Raw genomic sequence first — 26423 nt, forward strand, 5'->3', positions numbered from 1 at the left:
AAGGGGTGCCTTTTCTGGTTTCCACAAAGATGCCATATGGGCTTGTAGTGGCCCTGGGTAGGGTTCTGATTGGCACAGATTGGGTCAGAAGCCCACCCCTGGGGCAATCAACAATGAATGAGGTCATCTAAAAACATAGCAGCCCCTATAGGATCATTATAAGTGGAAGAGGGGCAGTTTGTAGAAAAGGGAGGTACGGTTCCCTAAAGAAAAGCATATCTGAGTGCTGGGCAGGCAAAATATTAATTGTCCACTATACCATTATAGCAGTTTCGTGAGCCTATTGCACATTTTCTCTCTCACCTTTGGAAGAAGTTTTTGCTTCTATTCTCCTTCTTTGCTAAATTTAAACTCTAATAGGGCAAGGACTGAAGCTTTACATGTTACCAGAGCCGGGGCAAATACTATTTGTTAAAATAATACATTGATTCATTTATTAGATGATTAGTCAGAGTATGAAACATGTTCGTTGAATTGACAGACCGATCTTCTTTGTCTTCTATGCTATCCATACAAGATTCTTCGGCCCATGTTGTTTCTCTTGGGAAGAAACCTAGTTTATTGGACTCAGGCAGGCAGCTGGAGTCTAGTTCTTGCTCCACCACCAGTTAGTTAACTTAGGGTGGGCACTTTAACTCCCTGTATCTCTGTGTACTCTTTTGAAAAAATAGGAAAAACCATATGTGCCCAGACCTATCTCAGAAAGGTATCGTGAAACCCTAAGAGCAAAATTAATGAATGTGAAAGTGTTGATAACAACAAGCTGTTTTAGAAGATTAAGATTAATCTTCAGGCATTATTTGGTAGTGTGACTCCCCTCATCAGAAAAAAACACGTTCTTTCTATGGGTTTTGCAAGCCAAGTAATATCCCTGATTATAGACTTTTATGCTTCTATCAGTTGGCTCTCGTCAGAGAACGGTGATGTAGCAATTCTTACGGGGGAATGAAAAACCATGAATGGTTGAATTTGATAACCCTATATTACATCGCGAGGTTAGTTTAAGGGGAGAAAAATACTTTTCTAGTACCAAACCATATTGTTTCTGCTGTTGTTCTGAATTTACATACATTAAGATACATTTTTCAACTAAATCCTTTGGTCTTTTCTTCATCTTTGTTTATTTTAACTGTGTATCATTTTCTACTATTTAATCATATTAATACTATTAATGGCAATAGTTATCATTTACTGAATGCTATAGGTAATCCTAGTAGCCACTTACTGAATATTTTGATGCATCTAACACTATGCTTAACATGCTACCCCAATTATTTTTTCCAACAACCCCATTCGATAAGCACTATTACTATCTCCATTTAACAAAGTAGGTGGAAAGGCACATAGACAATGTTGGAGCTGGGATGGAAAATTATTTGTATCCAATTCCAAAGCATGTGCTTGTCTGGCTAAGTGATAAAGCAATCCCTGGTAAATTTCTTTTTGGCCATAGCTATCAGCTTGCCACTGTAACAGTAGGTCCCATGTCACTGTCTTTGTAATTTTTACAACTCTCATCATGCTTTGCACAAAGCAGGTACTCTATATGTGCCAGGCATTCTGCTAAATTCTTTATAGGTGTTAACTGATTACTTGACCCTCATAACAAAACCTAGAGATCTGTCTTATTATTATCTCTATTTTGCAGAAGAAGCTAAAGTTCAGAAAGATCAAAGTGATTTGCCCAAAGTGGCCCATTTAAGCCAGGAACCCATGTCTTGAAGTTTTTCCTGCCTCTACTAAGTCCCTGCCCTAAATGGGCTTCCTGAGACCCTGCCTTTGAACTGATAATTTGTGAGGCCTGGGCTTGCTTGTTGAGGATGCCCCACTCTCCCAAAGCCCAAGTCTGTGAGTTTTTGCTTTAGTCTTCTCCCTAAGAGCCTGTTAACCAACCTCCCAAACAGCAATATTTCCCAAACAATCTATTAGACCATATTTAATTAATGCTGTTACTCGAATCTTCTATATCCTTTCTAATTTTTTGTCTACTTGATATAGCAGTTTCTAGAAGAGGCAGATTAATGTTCCACATGTTCCAGATTAATGTTTCTTGCATTTGGTGACTATAAATTTGTCAATTTTCCCTTATAAATGTATCAGTTTTTATTTTGTATATTTAAAGACTTTGTGGTTGGATAAACATAAATTTATAATTATTAAGTAATTTCATTAGATTATTACTTTTATTATTTTGTGGTATATCCTATCCCTATATGGGTATCATGCCTTAAATTTTATTTTGTTTGATATCATGTGTGCTATCCCCACTTTCTTTTGGATAGTATATGTATGGGAAATATTTTCCATCCTTTTATTAACTTTTCTGGATGGTTTTGTTTAGGTGTATTTTACAAGCAATATATAGATGAGTTTTTAATCCAATTTGATAACCCCTGTCTTTTAACATGTGAATTGAATCGTTTTCTATATATTAAAATTATTAATATGATTTAACTTGATTCTATCATCTTACTTCGTGTTTTCTATTTACCATATTTTTCTTTGTTTATCTCCATTAGAGAATTTTGTGTACAGATAAAATTTTCTATAGCCCCTATTTCTAAATCTCCTTTTTGGAAGCCATAGATATTGCTTTTATTCTTTAAAGTGTTTCTTTAAATGTTTAATTTGTACATATTTAAATGTTTAATTTGTACATATTTAATTTTAAGTTTTATAACAAATTATTTAATATTTCTATCCTTCTTTTAAAATGATAAGAACATAAATACACTTTATCTATTGAACACCGTGCCCTCAATCTTCTTATTATTGTTCAGAATATTAATTTACCCTCTCTTTTAGGAACATATATCATCATTTTTATTTCGTTAGTCAATATTAATTAAATTTATGGAAACGTATTTTCCATTCTGTACTCTCCACTTTTTTCTTCTATTCCATGCCTTCTTTCTTTCTTTTTACTTCTTTCGTTTTTCTTTCTCTTCTTCGTTTCTTCCTTGTATTAAAAAGTTAAAGTATTCTCTTTTAGTGAGGTAGTAAACTCTCAGGTTATGTATATGTGTCTATTTTGCCATTTCTTAAATGACAATTTAACTGCGTATAAATTCTAGCTTGCCAAAAACATTTTCTTGCATTTGGGGGATATTAATCCATTGTCTTTTGGCTTGTATTAAGAAGTAAGAAGCCAGCTATTAGCCTAATTGCCATTTATTTTTAGGTAATTTATCTTTTTCTCTAATAATTCTTAAAGATTTTAAATTTATTTTTTATATTTTGTAGTTTTTACTATAAAGTATCCAAGTGTGAATTTAGTTTATTTTTCTTACTTGGAATGTAGTACTTTTAAACCAAGGACATGTATTGTCCTTTAATTCTAATAAATTTTCAGCTACCACCTCTTCAATTGTTGTTTCTCCTTCATTCTCTCTATTTTTTTCTTCTGGAATTCTTATTAGATGTATTGTGTACTTTCTCAATTTATCTTACATGTCTCTTAACTATCCTTTAAAACTTTTTATGTGTTTTGTGCTTGCATTCTGAGTGAATTGTGATACTATCATCTAATTCACTCCTTTTGCTCTTTAAAAGTGCCTAGTGGCCTACTGAGTTTTTAATTTCAAAATCTATATTTTTATTTCAAAATTTCCAATTAATTTTGTCATCTATAGCTATTTTTATTTCTGCCTGTTTGTTCTTTTGTCTTTGATTTGTCTATGATTTTAGCATGTATCATGCTTATATTTAAGTCTTTTTCAGAATAACCTTCAAAATTTATTTCTAATAGACCAAATTTGTATTTTAATTACTGATTTTGATTGTTTTCTTTCTTTGCCTTAGATTTCTTCCTGTGCCTTGCATAATTTTAATTCGCATAACTCACTTTGAGAAGATTTGTTTCTATCTCTCGTCCCTATTTAGTAGATTTGTGATTGCTTCTTATTAGTTTCCCCCACTCTCACCCCAGTATCTCGGTCTAGGTCTTATATATGCAACTGGTGGATTCTGGCCTGATAATGGTACTGAAGATGCTTCAGATCCAGTCATCAGGCCTGTGGGCAGCTTGTTGCAGTTTCTGGCCATGGGACTGTGTTTCTGTCTCCTATCATCCTAAATTTCCCTCCTTCCTTTATAAAAGCTTTAAACACCCATATTAGTCAACAAATTTTCTTTTTCAGCTTCTTTTCATCATCAGGAAAGTGATCCTGGCTTTGATACTTTCCCATGTGGAACACATTCGATCTCCATTGTTCTGGAGGAGTTGAACTCTTAGCCACTGCTGCTGCCTCTAGATCAGAAGCCCAGGAAACCATAGCTTCAGCCTTATTTACTGCTTTATGTTTCTATATTGTTTCTGGGTCACGGAGATTTTTATCTTGTTTTTGAACCTGGTTATTTTACTTTATTTTTAATAGTCATCCATTACTGCTATACTTTGGAGTAAAGGCGATGCTTCAGAATTTGCCATCTCCACTGGATATTTTAGCTCCATCATTTCACAGTAAAGAGGTGAAGGGATAGTCCTCAGATTGAATACTAGCGTATGTACTTATTTATTTACACTTTATTCTATAAATGATCTGAGGAATTTTATATAATACTTAAAATAGTGAAATATAAGTAAGTTTTAAGAAAAATGTAATTTACAATAGAATATTAATATTAGGAGGAAAAGATAAAATTCACATATTCACATACACAGATTGTAAGGTCCCACATTTTGGGTGGTATCTTTGGCTCTGAGCTTCCAGGATAGCCAAAGCGAATAAACGCAACAGATTACTTAGTTCTCTCTTTCTACAGTTCTTTAAGAAAAGGAAAGTTTTTTCCTGGCAACAAGTTCTAAGACAAATTTGTCCTGGGTGCATCATAGAGGAGCACTGAGAAAGGAAGTAGATGATGCCTTCAACAACTTTGTTATAACATTAGTTTCCCGATGAAACCCTACGGCATAATGCCCGCTCAGCTAGCATATGGCAGAGTTGAGACTAATTCAGGTATGAGTTTTAGTTAGATATTCTTTAAATCTCACAGTACTGCCTCCTCTCTGGGTCTCTGAAAGATCTCCATGTATGAACCGTGCGTTAGATCACTTTGACCAGCGTGAGGCAAGAGGTGACTCCTCTTATTATTTTATTGTTTTTGTTGTTGTTAAAAACAAAACAAAAAAACAAAAAAACAACAACAAAAAAAAACAGGAAATCAACTCAAACTAGCTTTATCAAAACAAAAGTTTTTACAAAATTTTTATAGACTCGTGAAACCAAACTGAATAATTATAGAGAAGGCAGGGTAGCTCTGGCTGTAGAGACAACTGACTCATGGGAACCAAACACCGCCAGGATCCTCTCTCCATCTTATCTTTGTTTCTGTCTTGTGTTGCCCTAACTCCTTCTGCCTGTGAGGCAGTGTAGGTGGTCATAGGCAGCTGCAGCCTCCCATCCTCTTAATCAACAAGGTAAATTATGCTTCATCAATGGATCGAGTTAAAACAAACCTTGGGGAGGATTGACTGATGTGGTTTGGATCATGTGCTCACTGAGGGCCTCGACTAACATTTATTAAGCATTTACTATGTGCCAAGCTTTGTACTAGATCTTCGTGTGAATTATATCATTTAATCTTCAGAATAATCCTGTAGGAAAGGTAGAAGGCAAATAAAAAACAATCACTCTTCTAAGGCCCATGGCCTTGGCCTCTCAGTTTTTGATCCCTCTCCTGAAATGATCTTACCCTCCACCCAACCAAGTCACACCCTCCCATAGTCATACCCTAAACTTTATCTTCAATAACTTTATAATCCTAATTTTAAGTGCCCTGGCTCAAACATTCTTGGATCTCATTGGGTTCTCTAATTCATTGATCTTATCACCTTTCACTGCCTTATGAACACTTTCTTTCCCCTCTCCCCACCATCATGCCTTTAATTCTTTCCCTATCTGGCTTTAAAACTATGGTTTATCATTGTCCTAGTTAGGTTCACTCCAAAGCTGACCCTGAGTCCAGGATTTGAGTGCAAATAGTTTATTTGGAAAATGATCCCAGGAAGTAGGGGTATGGGGAAGTCAGAAAGGGAAGAGAAAGAAGCGAATAAAGAGCATTTATTGAGCAGGTGTGTAGAACAGTCCTTAGTTATTCCCCGCAACCCCCAGCCATCCATCACTGGCTGAAGGTCATTCCTGGGACACTGACATCCCAGTACTGTACACAGGCCAACAGAGAAAGCCCTTGGATGGAGAGTTGCAGGTGCTTGGTGTAAAAAGCTGACAAGATATACTGTTACGAGGAGCACTAATAGTGATGGGGCACTAATGACCATTACAGTCACTTTATCGGATACGCCCCTGCTTGTATCTCCATCCATTGTGTTCTTCTAGTAAAATCTCACTCCTGGTGAACCCCAGTCTCTATCTAATCTGAGCACCTGAATGTGGCTGGACAAAAGCAAGCAAACGTGCTGATTGGTCTCACATTGAAATGTCTACCAACATCAAGTGAATCTTTACTTAATTCTTTCTCCTACTCTCTGAAACATCAATTTCAGACTTTCTCATTTCATGAAACCTGCAAAAATCCCTTTCTCCTCCTCACATTTGATTCTTCTTGCACCTTATTTCACTAAGAAAACAGATGTTATCAGAAGAGAGCTTCCACATGTTTCCCACTACCACCTACTGATACCTACTTGTACACTCTGCCTTCTCTTCAGCTTTAACAGACCAGTATTTCCCAACCTCTTATTCATTATTACACCTTTTAAGGAGTCTTTTTATATATATTTTTTCCTAATTGCACCCCCCCACACCCATGATATTATAATACAACAGATATATATCTGTTCATGTGCAGCATGAATATCTGAGATTTATACATATAAAGAGCAAGAACCAATTTTCTCCCCAATTGAGAATGTTTGCAACAGGTGAACCATCCATGCTGCCAAGCCCTCCACTGTGTACCAGGTCCCATACTCTCTCACCAATTTAAGAACATCACTCCTAGTTATCTACTCTCTCCTGTACTCCTGCACTACCATTTCTTCCTTTCTATTAGATCTTTCCCTTCAGCCTACAAAAATGTTGTATGTTCTGGCTTATTAAATCTTCTCTTAAACCCACATCTGCAGTCACAAGTCTGTCTCATTTTTGTATTACTCTTTACAAAAAACAAACAAAAAATCCTCGAAATACATGTCTATCTTTGCTGTCTTTATTTTCTCTCCTCAATTCTTTCAACTCATTCTGATCAGACTTTCAGCCCCACAGCTTTACTTAAACTGCCATTGTCATGGTATCAATGTTCTCCACCTTGCCATGTCCAAAGGTCATTTCTCAGCCTTATCTTCCTATTAGCAGCATCAGGCACAGTGAATCTTCCCTCTTCATTGAAACAATCACCACTTGATTCTGGTTTACTTTTGACCATCTTACTCTCCTTGGCCAAATTTTCTTCATATTTTCTCCAGGTATGTCCTATGGCCTTTTCTTGCTTTTAACCACCCTCTCTCCTTACATGAGTTCAACTTTAATGAGCCCTGTACTTTAAACATCATTTCTCCCCAAAAGAGGTGGGGCCTCTGTCTCCTCTCCTTGAACCTGGACTCTGCAACTGCTTGACCAATAGAACATGGTAGAAGTGACACTGTGCCAATTTCCAGACCCAGGTCTTAAGATGCTGGCATCTTTAACTTTTTCTTTCTTAGGACACTCGCTTTGGGAGCCTTGAGCTGCCATGTAGGCTGTCTGAGGCCTCTGGGCTGTGAAGAGACTGGGCTGCATAGAGATTGTGTGGAGGTGTGCTGGCCAACAGACATGTGAGTGGAGATGCCTCCAGGCAATGCCAGCATGAGCTGAATCAACCCACTCTTCAACCTTCAGGTTTCCCAGCTCAAACCCTGGAAATAGCGGAACAGAGACAAGGCATCCCCATTGGGTCCTGCCCCAATTCCTGATACACGGAATTTGTGGCAGTTTTATGCCACTGTGTTTTGAGGTGGCTAGTTACACAACAAATGATAACTGAAATAATCCATTATTGTAATTACTTCTCAACTCCTTTGAACATCTCTCAATTCTTTATTTTCACATGGTGAAAACTCAATCTTGGCTAATCCAACTCTCCCATTATTCCACACCTGCAACCTCATAGCTGAATGTGCCAGAAATATTCATCTTACTCAGCTTAAGAGGCAGGTCTCTAAAATGGCCCTTGCCAACCAGCCCCTGCACCTCCTTTGCTCACTCTGCTCCTTCTTTGCTATGCCCTAACTGGCCTCCCTGATGTTTCTTTCTCAGGGCCTTGTACTCACTCTTTCCACTGCCTGAGAGCCTCCATTCCCGGATCTTCACCACCTGCATATCTTGGTTCCAATGCTACCCTCTCAATATGGACTTTTCTAACCAACCTACTGAAAATGGCAAATAGCCCTCTACCCCTACTCCAGCATGTCCTGTCCTCCTTCCCTGCTTTATTTCTTGCCACCAAACTTAACACTCCCTGCTATTTACTACCCATTTTCCTTATTTTCTATTGCCCTCCCTTCTGCATCTAGAATGCAGTCCCTGAGAGAAGCGAAATTTTTGTTTCATTTACTGCCATTTGCTGTTTTCTGGTATCAGAATAGTGCCTGACACATAGTACTTAATAGATATTTTGGAATGAGTGACTCTTCATTCTGGGATGTGCTTCTACAGGCAAGTTCCTGCTAAAAACTGCAATAGAAATTCCCCTACACCCGTAAGCCTGGCTCTCCCAGTCTTTGGTAACTCCTTACTGGGGACAGTTCTACCTCCAGCACCTTTAACCACTTGCCTCTTTGTTCTTTCTGGAACCCTTGGGCTACATTGCTCCTATATCTAGGCAAAAGCACATTTTGATGAAAGTGGTGATTATTTCAAAAAGCTCCCAATTGCAACTCTTGTTCTCCCCTGTGCCCATGCACACATACTCTTTAAGTCCCTTGCATCCCAGGATGCAGCCCCGTCTTGGGAACCCAAGCCCAGAAGTAGAACCAAGGCCCTAAAGAGATACACATTCATTTCCATGGTAGTTGCCAGTGTCCAAGCTCCAGGTCTTAGAAGATCTTTTCATCGCCTTTCCCAGTGCTAAAGAGCAGATATGCAAACTAGACCCTGAAGGTCAGTTAAGAGAGAACAGAGCCCCATTCCTGCTCACATGATCCAGGAGGTTGTCCACAGGTCTGCTGCACTTGGTATAGATTTCCTGGTTTTTACCTCAATTGGAAATGTCCACTGTAGCTCGTTGATCTTAGGCATTATTTCTATGGGAACTTTTGTTGTTTTTAAGAAAAATTCCTTCTTTGGGGGGTCATTTGAAGATTAAATGAGATAAAAGGTTAAGAATCCCGTGCAATGATAGAACCAGCCATAGAGTTTCACTCTCTCAACCTCCTCCACACCACCTCCCACATTCCCAGTGGAGCTAGAAGTTCATTGAGACAAGGAACCATACCTGCCACCTTTTCGTATTCCTCAAAACCCACAGAATAGCCTCCCCCACAGTTGTCTCCTCTAACAAAATAGAAGACCCTACGGGGCAAGGACTGTGTCCTATTCCTTCTCTCCCCAGCACAGTGCACACTCTCTAATACAAATAGATTCTCCAGGAGCACTTCGAATGGATAGAAAACTTGGGTCCTTGGCATCTTTGAACAGAAGTCACAAAACGTCATTGGAGAGATAATTGTTTGATTAGTTTGGTAAAATATTTTATATATTGGCAACCAATTCCAATAGCAGCAAGGCTGTATATGTTTACCAGGCCTTCAATATCCATTAATAAAACTTTATTAAAAACTTGGAGAATTTTGTAAACTGATTGGCAGCACACTTAGTGACAGAGAATTAGAAGAGGGGAGAAATTTTAGAATAAAGGTATGGTCTAGAAAGTAGTAGAGAAACTTATATAGGAAACTTATATAGTTAAACTTATATAGTTAAAAAGTGGAAACAACTCAGATGTCCATCAGTTGATGAATGAATAGACAACTGTGGCATATCCATACAATGGAATATTATTTGGTAATGCAAAGTAACGAAGTACTGAGACATGTTACCACATGGATAGACTTTGAAAACATTAGACTAAATGAAAGAAGCCAGTCGCAAAAGGCCGCATACTGTATAATTACATTTTTATGAAACATCCAGAATAGGCAAATCTGTGTGAGCAAAAAAAGTATATCAGTGGTTGGCTAGGGCTGAGGTAAGGGAAGAACAGAGAATGAATGCTAATGGTGAGGTTTATTTTGGGGGTCATGAAAATATTCTAAAATTAGATTGTGATGGTCATATAGTTGTGTGGATATACTAAAAACCATTGAATTCTAGTTTAAATGGGTGAATTAATTATGTTATGTGAATTATATCTCAATAAAGTTGTTTTTAAAAAGTAGCAGAAAAAATTCATTGCAAGTTATACCTCAATAGGCTGTGAAAAAAAAAAAAACTTTTCTAAATAATCTTTATTTGTAATAGTTCTACTTGGTGCTTCCTGGTAAGTGAAAAACCAAATTGCTAAAATCTGGGCCTTTAAAATCCTCACACATAGGCTAGGAAGCCCCATTCGCCATTGACCAGCTGATGGGTGAGAAGTCACAATGATGAGATGCTAAAGATGCCAGCAAAGCTAATGCTGCCTGATGAACTCAGGGGAGGGAGCTGTAAATGAGGTGAGTGGAAAGATATTCCAAGTATGCAGCATAATTAGGAAGGAAACAGCAAAATCACATTTGTAGTGTAAAATGTAAACACATATCTGGAAACTGACAGCTTGTAAAAAACACTATAGTTTTTGTGTAGACTTCTCTCTGGCTAGCTGTTGGATTTAGGAAGTCTTCATTTCAGGTACCAGTATGGTTGGTGTAGTTGTAAAGAATGCTGATCTGAGACTTAGGACACCCACTTTCTAGTCCTGGCTCTGTCATTTATTCACCATTCAACAAACAACTATTGTAAACCTATTGTATATCAGGTACTGCATGTAGCCCTGGTGATCCAAAGTTCAAAGACACAGACCTACCTTAGGGATTTTATTTTTCAGAGAAAGGCAATAAAAAAGTATAAGTGCTATGATGAAGGAAGGGACCTATTCTCTCTTGAGGAACGAAGAAAGAAGAGGTAGGAGTGAGGAAGAGGCTTACCGTTGATTGAAGTCTACAGTTTCCTTGTTAAGTGTTTGCTTGTCTTACAAGCATCTCAGCTCCTTGTAGAAAGGGAGACTTTTCTATCTTATTCATTTCCTAAAACAGCTTTATTGAAACACAATCCTCTTACCATACGACTCATCCATTTAAAGTACACAATTCAACAGTTTTTAGTATATTCATAGATTTATACAATCATCATGATAGAATTTTAGAACCTTTTTATTACTGCAGAAAGAAATCCTGTACTCATAACAGTCACTCCCCCATCCCACCCTCTTCCACTTTTAGGCCTAGCCAACCACGAATCTGCTTTCTATCCTTACAGATTTGCCTATTCTGGATGTTTAATACAAATGGAATCATATAGTATGTGGTCTTCTGTGACTGGCTTCCTTCCCTTAGCATAATGTTTTCAAGATTTATCTATGTGGTAGCATGTTTCAGAACTTCATTACTTTTCGGGACTGAATAATGTCTCATTGTACGGATATAACGCAATTTGTCCATTCATCAGTTGAAACAAGACATTTGACTTGTTTCCACTTTTGGCTATTATGAATAATACTGCTCTGAGTATTTGCATACAAGATTTTGAATGGATATGTTTTCCCATTTCTCTTGGGTGTATACCTAGGAGTGGAATTGCTGAGTCACATGATTACTCTGTTTAATCTTTTGAGGAACTGCCGGACTGTTTTTCAAAGTGAATGTACCATTTTACATTTCTCCCATCAATTTTTCTACATTCTCTATTCTTGCCAATACTTGTTATTTTCTGTCTTTTTGACCATAGATAATCCAGTGGGTATGAAGTGATCACATTATTCATTTTTGTATTCTTAGTGCCTCAAAAGAGAACTTGGCACAGGTAAATGCACAATTTTTTTGTTGAGCAAATTTGAGAACACGGTGGAGCTTTGTCATTTGGGGGCTCCCCAGTATCTGACACCCTTTCCCTTATTTGGGGTAATCTAATGACTACTGGTAAGAAGCAGATCTTAATTACAATATAGAAGCCAAAAATGTCAGCTCCTTACTTTCCCAGCCCTGCCTGCACTACAGCAAGAAACACATGCTAAGCCTGGTAAACCTAACGGATCTGCCTTGGCTTCAAAGAGGGAGCTCTGGCAATGCAAATTAGGTTTGGTGGAGAATCCATTCTGATGGCAATAACATGTACTGCAGTGACATCTGGTTTCCAGGAGCAACAGTGCTGGTAGTGCCAGTGGTGGGTGGTAACAGTGTCCGGTGCCATCGAATTAGAAATGTGAACCTAGGTATCCTGTATTGGATGGTGGTGGCAGTGATGGTCTCCTCCTTCAACATGCTGTTTCGTGATATTTCCTGTGATCCTAGCTGCTGCCCAGACTTCCTTGTTCTTGCTTATTGTCCGAGCCTGTTTCTACAGCCTTCCCAGCAATTGTGTCAGCCACCCAATATCTTTTCAACAGATTCCCTTCTCCTTAAATCAGCAATGTCAGTTTCTTCTGTTGGTTACAACTAAAAATCCTGGCTGTTACAACGAATACTGGATGGGTGGGTGGATGGGTGGATGAATGGATGAATGGGGTTATATGAGTAGGGGTTCATCAGGCACAAATGTATTCCTGGTAGGACAAAAAGCACAGTATAGCCACTGGGGAATGAGAGTATGGTACACTGGGAAAATTGCCAGGAGTTCAGGCTGGCTGGGGTATAAGAGTAAGGTGGGGAGTGATGAGGTATAAAGCTAAAAAGATTAGCTTAAGACAGATCATGAAGGATCTTTTAGGTTATGCTGGAGTCTTGATTCTATTGAGAAAAAAAAGAAAAAAGAAGACAACTATCAATTTAATCAAGATAGTAATGTTATCAGATTTGAATTTAGAAAATATGCTATAAAAAAAGAAAAATCCTGGCAGCAGAGAGAATAAATTCAAGGGGACTAAGATTGGATACAGGAAGACCAGTTAAGTAGCTATAGCAATAATTTAGATGAACGATGACAAAGGTCTGAATCAAGGAAGTGAGCTTGAAAAGGAAGCATTGGATCTGAGATACATTATGGAGGTAGAGCCAAGAAGGCTCTACCTCATTTCCATATTTAAGAATTAAGAAAGATCGTGGATGACTCCACATTTTTGGCTTAGGTAAGTTAGTAGATGGTGATGCCATTTATGCATGCATTCATCCACCCAACAAAAATTTAATTAGCACTTATTATGTGAGGTGCTGGGTACAATGCAGTGAATAAAACAGACCTGGTCCTACCTTTGTTATGGCAACAATTACTCTATATCAGGCTCAGTTTATGACATCTCAGATTTTCTAGGCCTCACCATCTCTGGGCCCCTCAGCCTCTCGCTCTGTTTCAGCCGCTACCATGAGTGACTTAGTTAAGTCCTTTGTGGACTTAACTGTCCAAAGCCCATCAGCCACATACCCACAATTTCCCTCATCACTTCTGGACTCCAGGGCAGGGCACCTTGCTTTTTGAGTGGCTATCAAAGAATATAGATAACACAACTGGAAAGTGTGGAAATGTTAGTTTCCTGTGGGATAATCTTTGACCAATAGGACACAGATAAAAGTTTCTCTTTCTCATTAAGGCAAAGTCTCTCTCTATAGTCTGTTTTGGGGATGTCCTGTATGGCCAAGTGGTTGCACTTATCAAGAGACTGGCTGTTTTTCTTCAAGACTTGTCATGAAGCAGTGGTTAACACAGTAATGCATCACGGTGCATTGCTTCCCATTTTCTTTGCCTTTTCCCTCACTGTTGCTGCTTTGGGATAATACCTCCTAAGTAAAGCATCATTGCTTACTTAATCCTTGCATCAGGCTCTATTTTCCAGGGAACTAGGCTAAGACACACCTACATAGGAAGGAGATAATGAGTTCGAGTGAATTTGAGTGAAAATTATTCGCCCATTCAAAAATAGTAATTTACTGAGTGCCTCCAAGTGTTTGAATTAGGAATACTATGGTGAACAAAACAGACATGCTTCCTGCTCTTGTTGAGTCTACATTCAGTGGAGAGTGGTAACAAATGATAAATCCCTACAGAAATAAAAGAACACGTTAATTCCAGACAGTGATAAGAGTTTTGAAGAAAAATTTAAAAGGTGATATGATAGTGTGACTGGTATATGTGTGAGGGTACTAATCTGGATTGGGTGGTTAAAGGAGAAAGAATAGGTAGAAGATGGAGGACAGGTCTTTCACAAAAAGTGGCTGAAAGGACAGATCTGGAGACAAACAGTTCTGTCTGGTGCTGGGGATTTAGGTGTGGCTAAGAACTTTACCCCTATTTTCACTGTGATATAACTGGTCAGAACATGTGCATAGAAGGTAATGGGAACAGGGAGATTAAAGAGATTAAAGACTAGCAAAGGTATGGGTGAGGATGCTGACCAAAGAGAGGCAGAAGAGTTAGTGAGCAGTGCCCAGAACAGAAAAAGTAGCCAATATGTTTATAATCCCGGGCACTAAGTGGCCACAGAACTCTGGAGAAGCCTGGTCACTGGTTTTCTTATCTGTAAAATAAGAGCATTGATCAAGCTCCATGATTGTATGAAGGCAAGGAGGAGCTGATATGAAATCTCTACGTAGCTATGTAATTTACCCCTTGAAATACACCATTGAAAAAGTCTTTAGGACTCGGTAGTAATTGGCTCTCTCCCACCATTAATTACATTCTGGCCACTCATCAGCTAACACTATTGTCAGACTCCTTCAGCAAAATGTCTTTTTCATAACTGAGGACTGTTTACAGTAAGGACAAACAATTGGGGCTCATTAATTCAATCATTAGGACACTGATTATACATCTATTGTCTACTCCAGTCAATTATGTTAAATAAGCTCTTCAGTCTTCATCAGAACAATTATGCTAATATGCTTGAAATTTCCCAAGAGTATTATACCTTCATACACTTACCCTGCCTAGCAGCGGCCTCCCTCAGTCAATATTGTCACACACAGATAATTATAAATAAGGCATAAAGCCCTATTGCTGACATACAACTACCAAATTATACCCTTACAATAGAACTTTAAACAATTCGTGTATTTATTCTTTCAGAGTTAGACATTGGCTTGTTTAGTTTTTTTTTTTTTAAATATGTAGATCTTAGATAATATTTAAATGCCTTTATGGGAGTGCTCATTGCATTGGAATTATATTGTAATTTTCCAAGTAATATTTGAGCAATCATTGGATTAGCTATCCAATGATCAATTGATCCAATGATTATTTATGCCTTTAAATATATAGCCAAGAAATATTAATTATCAGATGTCTGGAGAATGATGAGAAATATAACTTGTTTTTGCCAAATATTTTTCTCTCAACCAGAGCCAACATCTCTCAATCTCTTTCTCTTTAAATCTAGAAACTCCTGCCTGTACGGTTTGTATTCTTGAATGATTTTGGCCATAGAACAAGAATTTCCCATCATAATCAACCAATGCTTTTATGATAGGCACATAACAGATACCTGATAAACATTTGCTGGATTCAATTCTTTTTTCTTGTTTATGCTTTATTCTTGTTTCCAGCATTTCCCAGCATATGTTAAAGTTTTCATTTTTAACACAAACTAGCATGTGAATAAGGAATGTGTGTGTGTTTAGAGGCAGATGTATACATCTTCAATATAAGTTCATTTAAAACATGAAATTTCATCGTATTGAGATAAAAATCCAGGTGGTTTCGGATTTTTTCCATTATCATTTACAACAAAAGTAACCTCACACTTTTGTTCTTTAGAATTTTTACTTAGGTTACCTATCTCATTTAATCAGTGTCCTTTCAGATGCAAATAACTGGATCTTATCCTTAAGATATAGTAATGCTCACTGCAACTTAGTTCCACCAGGATGAGTGAATACTGAGATTGGATGCTGCAAAGATAATAGCTAAATTGAGGGCAAATACAAACTGGAAGGATGGGGCAAAGCTGTGTAGAATGTTTGCAGATCTATGACAGACACAGAATTCTTTTGCTACACAAATGCTGGATTTCACCTTACTTTAGTCTTAATATTTTAGTAAGGGTACGGGAGGATGATTGAGAATGAAATGCTGTATAACCTAAATAGGGAGACAAAACATACACACATGAGAAGCTAAAACATTGCTCAAGACTAAAGTAACAGATCAAGGTGTTAATCAAAGTGAAATCATGGTATGTATATCATTCTGACTGTGAAAGGAAACTCATAGGTGAGTGATATCCTTTTGGTTAGAGTAACCAGGAAGGGCTTTCTGGATTTACCAAAGAGATGGACTATGAGTTATGTCTTTTGGAAAAATCAGTATTTATATATATTCTTTAAATTCAAGCTACATAAAAAATGATATTTTTTTCCACTTATGACTTCCAGATTCCCTTTTCAGAAGTAACCATTACCATTTTTTTGTCTTTTCAGTAAATTTAACTACTTTTAAATTGAGTTGATTTTGCCTTCATTGATTTTGCAATGTCATGAGTAATGAAGAGTTAAACTTGGTATCTATCCATATAAGATCCACTTAATGTAATTTATACAATAAGGACCTACTGATTTTAGGTTTTGAGGTACCCTAGTGGATTTCCAAGTTGATTGTTGCCACGGCAATCCCTGCTTCATCTGCCTTCAGTTTCTGTCTTGACCCATTTTGGTTTAGATGCATTTCTAGCAGAGGGGACCGTAGGCATGCTCCCGTTTCTAAGCCCTTTGGGAACTGCATTGGTAGCCAGATTGCCCCTCCTCCTCTTTCCTCAATCCTACAGATCCTGGAAGGCTTCCTAAATGGAAAAGTTAGGAACCCAAAGTCTGCCACTTTCGGAGAGATGGTCTTACTTACCTCAAGTATATCATCCACTGAATTAACATACCTTTCAAAGTACCCAACTCCCATCCTAGCGGCAGATTCTTTGAGAATCCCAATCAGCCTTGCTTTTGTTTCCATTGCTACTCACCTGGATGAACACCCAAATGTACGCTCTGGTCACATAGGAGAAAATATTTGTGTGACCCAGAGTAGCTTTTTATAGGCCATTTCATATTAAACTGGTTGGCTTGTGTTAGCAGGAAGGACCAAAAAACAGAAATAGGCTTCCTACTTCTAAACTGGAGTCTTTGCCCTAGCCCATCCTCCTTAGTGGCTCTGGGAAGTGGAAGCAGAGGCTTAGGAGGTGGAACAGCTCCACAATTGGCTTTCTGGGTCTTCTCACAAGCTATTTTAAAAAAAAGGGGTGAGCAGAGCTGCTTCTAAAATGACAGTGGAAGAAAACCACCCTGGAGGTCAACTTTTGAAGAAAGAATTTCTGCTGAGTAGGTTCATCTTAGCATAAATGCATGAAGGCAACAGAAGGGAAGAAATATTGACAATTATTTTCTTTTAATGTCAAAGCCCTACGTTATTCACTTTGATATTTATTTTAATAATCACACAACATATTTGAGTAGCTATCATTACAGGTGAGTTCCACTTGACAAAGATCACAGATTTGGAACAGAGTTGAATTCAAAACTATTGGCTTACCTCCAGGGTTCATGCTCTGCATCACAACCTCTCGAAGAGAAAAGTACTTCTATGTTTGAGGAGAGAGATGGTGGAAATGAAGATTTTGAAAGGAAATCTGGAAAACCTGTAAGGCTCAAGGAAAGACCAAATCAATCTCCAGAAGGCACCTTCCTCAGGGAAGCCTTCATTTCTGAAAAGAATGCATATTTCAAGAACTCTATTTGAAATGGTCATTTGTTACTTCCTGTTAATTGATTTGTATTTTTAGTGCCCCCTTCCAGCTTGTTTTGAGTTAATGAAATCCATGAAGGAGCCCATGAGATCGGGCGCTGGACAGGGAGCCAAGAAAACCATGTCATGTCTCTGCCACCAACTAACCTGTATGAGACCTAACTCTGCCCCTCCCCCCGCCCCAACTTTAAGTTCTATGGTGCTTCCTCCCTAACAGTTTAATACTTGATGTGACTGATTAGTTGGGTTCAATATTCCAGCAGAGATTTGGGTGTCCCTAAGGTAAAAGCGAAGTTACCCGGGGTCCCCATCAGCTTTGAGCAGCCAGCAGCTTAAGGCCTTGAGGCGCAGATGTGTGAAGTTGGGCCTAAGAACTTCACCTGAACACGGAGAAACGAGGGGGAAGCTAATTCAGCACTTAAGGGGTATCGTGCTTACCTTTTAGACTTCACAAGGATCGTTAAGACAATGCATTATTATCATCATTTTCCCAAAGAGAGAACCAAGATTCAGGTTAAGCAAAACTACCTGGCATCCTCTACCCAGGCCCTGTTGTTCAAGGAAGATCCCCGCCCTGGGCTTATTTACATCTCGGACTCAGCCCTGGTTCACCACCACGAGGGCCCCGCCCACTCGCCCGCTCATTCGCTTCTGGGCGCGCCCAGTGTGCGACCGACACCGCGGTTTATGCGGAATCCTCTTTCTGCCTCTGGTTCGTATGGTTTTCCGCGCGGGCCCTAGGCCTCCCTAGGGGATGAGCACGTGTTCACTCCCGGCTTGCCTAAAAAAGGTGGGCAGGCGGCGGCCACCAACAGGCCCCACCCAATGGCGCTAGAGGGGCCGAGGAGGAGGACGAGGGCCAAGGCAATGAGGAACGCGTGATCGCCGGGGTCCGTTTTCCCGGAGCGGCAGGATACGTGCTTTCCCCTTCCTCCCTTCCCAGAGCCTCTCCTGGGAGCACACCGAAGACGAAGTCAACCGAAACCACGAGGGTCCCACCCCACCTTGTCCTCGGCTGCCGGCCGCCGGCTGCGCCTCGCCTCACGCTCTACGGGGGAGGCGGGACCAATCAGCGAGCGACGTCTCCCTTCCGATTCGAGGCCTTCGACGCGCGGCTCACACCCCGCGCACCTCGCGCGCTGATTGGCTGCAAGCGACGCCGGTCGGGGCGGGGGGGCGGGGCGGGCCTAAGGGAAAGGAGGTGGGGTGGTAGTGGCCGCGACTCGCGGAGCCCCGCTCGCGCCCTGGCCCTTCCCGGGCGCTCGACCTCCTTCTTTTCCTCCTCCGCTCGCCCCATCTTCTGTGCGCGCCGAGCGCTGCGCTCGGCCGGCGTGCCTCGCGCCCTAACGGGCGGCTGGAGGCGCCAATCAGCGGGCGGCAGGGTGCCAGCCCCGGGGCTGCGCCGACGAATCGGCGGGGCTCGCGGCCCGGGCTGGGAGGCGGGTCTACCGCGCGGCCGCGGTGGCGGAGGAACAGCTCCCAGCTAGCAGCCAGCGAGCGCCGAACAAGCCGCCCGGAGGTGGGTGCGCCGTGCCACTGCGGCCGGCGGCGGAGGGCGCAGGGCGGAAGCGGAGGTGGGCGGGCGTGCGCGGCCAGGGAGGGCTCGGCCGTCCGGGCGGCCCTGGGTGGGGGGTATACGGGCGCGCGCCTGAGGGGAGGAGGGGCGGAGGCGGCGGGACGCGCCTCCCCACCCCCTCCTTCCCGCGGGCGGCGGCCGGGCCCGCGCCCCCTCCTCGCGCACCGGGGCTGCGGGACGGGCACTGGCTGGGGGGGCGGGGCGGGAGGCCGGGCGGCCGCGAGAGTGTTTTCAGTTCCGCCTCCAATCGCCCATTCCCCTCTCCCCTCCCAGCCCCTCATCCCATTCGGAAGAGGAAGGAACAAAAGGTCCCGGACCCCCGGCTCTGACGGGGCGGGACCCGGAGCCTCGGTCCAGGTAAACCTGCGGCACCCGGCGGGCCTTCGGGGCTAGGGGTGTGTTTGTGTTTGGCTCGGGTCAGTGAGGCTTGCCCCATCCCATGGCCACGGGGGCTGGTGGCTGGGGTGTGGCGAGGTCGGGGCAGCGGTGCACCCGGCCCTCGGGTGCTGGAACGCGGGGCTGGGAAGGCCGAAGGGAAGGGGTCGGCTCTCTGAACTGGCCGCCGCCAGGTCCGGGGCGGGGGCCTGCTGAGGCCCTTCCCCTTCACTGCGAGCACACTTGGTAGTTTGTGGTTCTGTTATTCAAAGCCGGAGGGACTGAGCTCTTGTTTCGGGAGTTGTTAGGAAGCCGTGTTAGAAGCGTGCAATACTTTGCTTCCACTTTTTGTGTTTTTGGTCGTGTAACCTTTGTTAACCATTATAGTCTTGGGGTTCTGAATTGCTTGTGTGTGCTCTCACACAGTCATGTACACAGTTAACATTCTGTCGAGATCCTTCTACTCACTTGTGAAAGTTGCTGTGAGTAGAGCCTATTAGTTTTTATCGCAGAGAGCTCTCTAATATCACGTATTTCAAACTTGGTTTTCAAATTTGTAACTTTGTTTTGTTCTCTCCTGGGGGGATACTGTCCTTGGGTTGGGTACTTTTATCTTTTACTTACTTAACCCTTATGTGGTTAATGGTTTCCTTTTGATCCTAAACAAAAGAAAAACAATTCCTAGGTTGATTTTGTTATTCCTTCCTCTTGACCCTTTAAATAGCTAAATACTACCGGTTTTGTTGTCAGCCTTTATTTAAAAAAAAACATTTTCAGGTAAAACGAATTTGGAAGTAGCATTTTTCCATTAGTCATGTCTTGTTAGTTACAGTTTATAATATCCTAAATTTTGGTGTTTTAAACTTTTAAAATTACACATGTAGTGATTGTTAAATAAATAAATGATCGTGCAGACTTATTTGGAGTAATTCCATCTTTTTAAAACTGGTTCTTGAAATTTGAATTAACTTCCAGAATCCCGAATGATTGTATAATCTTAGTTCCTTTTCATTTTCTCTTTTCCAATTTCATATGAATTGAACCTGTACCACTGATTGTAAGGATGTTTTTCTTGAGCCTAATTATTTCTTGAGATAATAAATTTGCCATTACTCTGAAATTCTGCTATTCTAGTTTGACGCACTTAAAAAAAGGTTTCTCTTACATAGAGGGTGTAAATGACATAGTTAAATGAAGTTTGAGGAGTTTTAAAGTGACTAAGCAAATGTAACAGATAGGAGAAATAATGTAAAGTGGATTTCATAAACATCACAGTTGTAGGATTTTCTTATTTGCCTTACGAAAACCATACAGGATATCAATAAAATTTTCTCCACCAAAAGGTCATTTAACAAACATTAATAGTAAATTTAGAAAGTAACACTGATTTTAAAGTTATTTAGTTTTTGCCATAAAATTAGTTGGGATAGTAAATAAGAATAGTTCAGGTCTTGTGGGCCATTCCTAAGGTGAATGCCCACTTATACTCTTAATGTTACAATTAATTGACTTTAAAGGAGTTCATTGGCTAGTTTTAATTACTGTAACGTGATTGGAAACATCCATTTCTGGTGTTTTAGTAAGAAATTGCTCTTAGAGTTTTGTTTTTATACTTTGTAGCTACATCTTCTAAAGTGAATTCACATTGTAGGTATTCAGCAAAAGTTTTTTGTTTTTTTTTTAAGGTTATTACTTACCTATACTTACGTAGTCGTAAGTGGTCAAATCGCTACACAATCTGTAAAGTTCATGAAATAATAGTCTTGTAAGAAACTGCAGGGTAATTTCCTGTTGTTTGTGGTTTGTCAGACTTGGTATGTGTTTTAACTCTCAAGTAGGAATTTGGGGATGGCATTGTATATTTCAGCAGAAATTCTTTTTAATAGAAACAGATTGTTTCTACAGCAAGGTGGCAACAGGTCTCCATTTCATTTTCCTGTTATGAATTTTAGAACCTTGTTGCTATAGTCTTGTTACTTCACATTGGGAGAAAATATGTAAGTGAAAAACACTCAGTTTAGCTGCATGATCTTAGACATTGAATTTTTACATTTTGCGGATATTTTAAATTGTGGCTTTTATAAAGATCTGCAAGCTTTCCTTATTCTTGTTTGGTTTTGATTGTTAGTTTTGTTTTCTAGAACTCTGAAGTCCTCGTTTTGTAGCAGCTTTTTTATACAGGTGTTTTTGTAATGCATATAAAGCTGTATTTAGTGCAGTCTGGCAGATGGAGGTTTATTCATATTCTTGGGACAAGAGTCATTTTTAGAGGATGGAGAGGGGCATGTCTTAGATTCCTTATCTTTTGATGGGAGTAGAAGAGCCATTTTTAAGCTCTTAGTTCCTGTAAGAGAAAAGATGTTTTTTTCACTAAGGGTATGTCAGAACATGTGAAGTAAGTTTTCAAAATGAAATTCAGGAGAATCTATGCATTTATTCAGATAACTTGTATTTATTGAACAAGTAGCATTTGTGCATTTATTCAGCAAATAAAATAGCCTTTGCTGTGCTGTGTGTCAAGCCTAGAGCAGGCCCTAAAGTATCTAATAGGAAACAAGTATACTTCTGTTCTTTAATGGAATTAGAAAAGTAGAAACTCCTCATATCTCCTGCCCTGTCCTCCAGTGTTTAGAGTAAGAAAATCATGTTAGTGTAAATTGAGGGAGCTCGTAATACATTACTGAGCCAGTTTTCTAAAGTATACTTGCATTGCTTTCTATAATGTAGAGGACAACATTCGAGAAGATATCAAGTGTTACCTCTCAGTGTCTCTGGGAACAGTCTGTATTTGGGGGTGGGGGGACTTTTCACCATTTTTTCACAATCGATACAAATTGAAGATATGGCTTGTCTTTCAGAAACGTATTTGTTGCAGAGCAGGTGAACACTTGTAGAGCAAAGCTTACTTTGGCCTTTGTTTACCCACTGCTCATTTAGTTATAGAAACTGGTTAGGGAAAGAAGCAAACTTGAATCAGTCAGGTTCCAATGAAAGCATCAGAAATAAAGTGGAAAAAAAAAAAAACAAAACCAAACAATTAGCTAAATGAAGAATACAGATTGGGCTGCAATATCATGTAGTGGAAAGGCCATGGGTTTTGGAGAGAGAGCTTTGCTAATAGTAGGTTTCTCAGTTACTATATTAGGCAAATTACTTAACTCCTGAACTTTGGTTTTCTGGCTGAAAATGGAGGTAACACCTATCTCTTAAGGTTATTACAGGAATTAAATGATCCTGATTAAAGTACCTAGAACATTGCCTCAGATATAAGAGTCCTCTCAGATGAGGTCTTGTTCTCTTCTATTTGTGGTTTTCAGTTGTTTTCTTTCTAATCCAAATGTTTTGCCTATACTCTTATCCTTGACCTATTATAAAATGCATTTGAGAATCAGACATTAAGCAAAGAAGGCCTGGGGTAGTCAAACATCCAAATCCATATACCTTAAAGCTTTAGTCATAGAAGAGCAATTGAACCTTCAATCAGAACCTGTTGGCATTTATTTCACGTTATTTCTAACAAGGAAAGCTATCTGGCTTCTAAGCCCACAGTAGTTTAGAAACGAGTAGATTGTGGGTAATGTGGGAGCTTAAGGGATGTGTAGTGGGGGTGAGAGGATGGGGAACTGTTAGCCTACTGTCTATTGTAAGTAAAAACAGATAACAGCCTGTAAGGATAATAGAGGTAATCTACAAGACACAAAAACATATATTCAAAGCCTATCTAGCATGTCTGGGACCATTCAGTACAGGACCAGACCTGAAAGTGTAGTAATGAATGTTCATCAATTAGCTTAAGTCATGTTTGGGGAAATCTTTTTAAGAGTGCAGTAATCTACATTACTTACTTTAGATTGTCATTCAGGATGATTAACAACACGTGTTCTTAAAGCGATAGAACATGTGCTGTATGGAATGACTTATTTAATGGAAGAACCAAAGCACCTACCATGACCAAGATGTTTTTCATTTGTTTTGCCATTCAGTGTGCTATGATTCTAGACTGAAATGCCTTTCCATACCACACCTTTTCTTCAGAGTAAGTCATTCTTTTTGTCAGTCTGCAGGGGTGTCATGTAAAACTTTTCACTCAGGCTGTGAGATAGAGTGTGCTCAAGATTTCTGGGACCAACTAGTGTGGACAGTTGGCTGCTAGTCTGTTGGGGGCTTCTTGCCTCTTATATGTGAGTCCTACCCAATATTATTAGCCTTGATAATTTTTTTGGATCCTCCTTCCTACCTCAGAGTTACTTTTTAAACCATATATTCCATCAGATGATGATTGATGACGTAATATTTAAGAAAATATTTGGCTATTTAAGTAAAAAACAACCAGGATTTTTTTTTAACTACTACTACAAAAGTAATCCAGCCTTTTTTGTTTAAAAAATGCTCAGTTAGAGGCTTACTGCTTGTCTCTCATCAATTTTGGTCATTTTTCTAGTTTGGTATAATTGTGTATGTTCGTTTAGGACATATTTCGATGTTGATTTTAGATAATATCTCAAGGATAGTTCTTACCTTCAGTTTCAATAATTTCACTGAAATGGAGAATATAATTTTGCCAAGCCAGGTGGATTTAGACAGTGCCTCTGGTTTGGCCAGATAGCCAGTAATGAAATGTTAGGGTAATTCGATGACTTATATATTTGCCTTACATTCTAGAATGTGAGTAGTTTTTTAGCTCAGTGGGTTCTTTTTAGATATGACTAAACTACACTGATAGGACAGGTGTCTGATAAATTAGATCTATCTTTAGGTTTAATAAGAATGATTAATTCTTATTAAAATTTATGAGTATGAAATTATCACAAATATGAAATTGTCACTGATTCTTCCAAGTAGTTCTGTAATTTTTGAAAAACTGGAGTTACTTTGGTCTCAGGACTAAAACAATGGAGTGAGTATAGACTAGGTGCAGTCTGTGCAGTATACATGCCCTGAAAAGCTGCATTTTTTTTTTTTTTTTTTTTGGATAACCTACAGTATCCTACCCCTACCTACCTTCCCTTTTAGTGGGGAGGGCATAGTTTCAGGAATAATACATTACGTTAGTAAGGAAGAGAAATCCTTCCTTACTACCCACTGGAAGTTCATCAAGTTTTTCATTCAAAACAGACTCTTGATCTGAGGAAGTAACATAGTAAATCTATGATCTTGTAATTTGCCTGTGTTTAAAGTACATTATCATATGCTGCTTCAGCTTGTTCCAAAAATTCTAAAGAGATAAAGTTAAGGTATTGCAAATATTAAGGAAATGCTCCTTAATCACATTCTTTACAAAATGTGAGGCGGTGAATCTGATTTGCAAAGTTCACAGGATGAACTCATAAATGGTGCATTGAAAGCTAGGTCCATGAGCTTTCTTTTTCCCTTGATTTGAATGAACTATGGAAACTTTTTTGTTGAGTGAAGATGCTCTCTCTGTGGCAGTGAATGCAAATTTTCCAAGTTTAGACCAACCTTTGACTTCATAGGCAGGTGGTTAGGCTGTAGTTCATGTAATCTGGCCAATTAAACTTTTCTTTATAAATTGTTTTAAGTATCAGGAGGGTCTAGCTTTGGCTTGAGGTTTGTGCATTGGCCATTTCTGCTTTAAACTGCTAGTTTTCAAACTTAAAGTATACACACACACCTCTACACACAATAGCAGCCATAAGGTTCTTTAAAAAGCAAAACAAAACATGCAGAATCTCAAAACATAAGGAGAATGGGTGGGTTATGAAGCTCTGCCTGCTCAGTTTTCCTCTTATTCTTACCCTTAGGAAGCCTTGGAAGCTACACCGAAGAATAATACATTTTAGAAGAAAAATATTTGCTATAGACCTGCACTGTCTAATATGGTAGCCTTTGGCCACATGTAGCTATTTAGCTTTTGAGATATGGCTACTGTGACTGAGGGAATGAATGTTAAATTTAACTTTAATTAATTTTAATCTAATAGAAAATCCTTTTGGACAGTGCTACTGTAGACTTTGTTTTGATTGCACTTTTACACCTTGAGGACTACACACTGGACATGGGTGGGTGTAAGTTACTGCTTCAGCAGAGGGTCAAACAGACTCTGGGAATTAGAAGGGCAACTGGAGCACTGAATATTCATGGTTCGAGTCTGGGCCTGTGAAGTCTCCTTATAGATGGATGTTTCTTTATAATCTGGGGATGATAAATCAGCATGTAAGTTTATGTTTACAAGCTGATTATAGAACTACAGATTTCACACAACTCATTAAAGGTGAAAGGAACATAACTCAAGTAGAGAACAGGGAGTCTCTTTTCACAGCAGTCCCCATATAATGTGGCTTTCACCAAACGAATGACCTACTTTTAGGGTTAAATTCAGGCTCTTGACATTAGGTGTAGCAGTTCATAAAATTGAACACATGAATGTTTTCTATTTGATTTTACCTAAAAGGCACATTACCCATCGTTCTCCATGGGGCCAACTTAGATTTCCAATTGTCAGTGTCTTTCCTTACTAGCTTATAATCTTGGAAAAAAGCAGTTACAGTGAGAATGGAGAAATTTGTTTTTTTTTTTTTAATGATTAGTAATTTTTTAAAATTTTTTTAAATGCTGTCTGTTGTCCTGATTTATTTGACTAAAACAGTTGTAAAAATCCAGGT

General features: G+C 39.5%; 1 protein-coding gene and 1 long non-coding RNA gene across 7 annotated transcripts in view; one reads left to right on the plus strand and one right to left on the minus strand.

The window, feature by feature from the left end:
- Positions 1 to 11329: 11329 nt before the first annotated feature.
- On the minus strand, positions 11330 to 18971 carry LOC111740581. Its single transcript, XR_002780658.1, has 2 exons — positions 18854 to 18971; positions 11330 to 17808 (listed from the first exon to the last, which is right to left on the minus strand). It is a non-coding gene; the product is annotated as an uncharacterized LOC111740581 (long non-coding RNA).
- A 258-nt stretch (positions 18972 to 19229) lies between these two features.
- The window catches only part of SMAD2 (SMAD family member 2), a 79511-nt gene continuing 72317 nt past the window's right edge, over positions 19230 to 26423 (plus strand). For 3 of the 6 annotated variants that reach the window (XM_023531263.1, XM_023531272.1, XM_011360933.2), the window contains exons 1-2: positions 19230 to 19368; positions 19699 to 19782. The gene's annotated coding sequence lies outside the window, so the exon portion shown is untranslated. Of the gene's footprint in view, positions 19369 to 19405; positions 19424 to 19698; positions 19783 to 26423 lie in introns of those variants that run through there. The other 3 variants (XM_023531271.1, XM_011360953.2, XM_023531268.1) reach the window with 2 other exon arrangements.

The sequence above is a fragment of the Pteropus vampyrus genome, unplaced genomic scaffold (genome assembly GCF_000151845.1).
Source record: "Pteropus vampyrus isolate Shadow unplaced genomic scaffold, Pvam_2.0 Scaffold3, whole genome shotgun sequence".
In the NCBI taxonomy this organism is placed as follows: domain Eukaryota; kingdom Metazoa; phylum Chordata; class Mammalia; order Chiroptera; family Pteropodidae; genus Pteropus; species Pteropus vampyrus.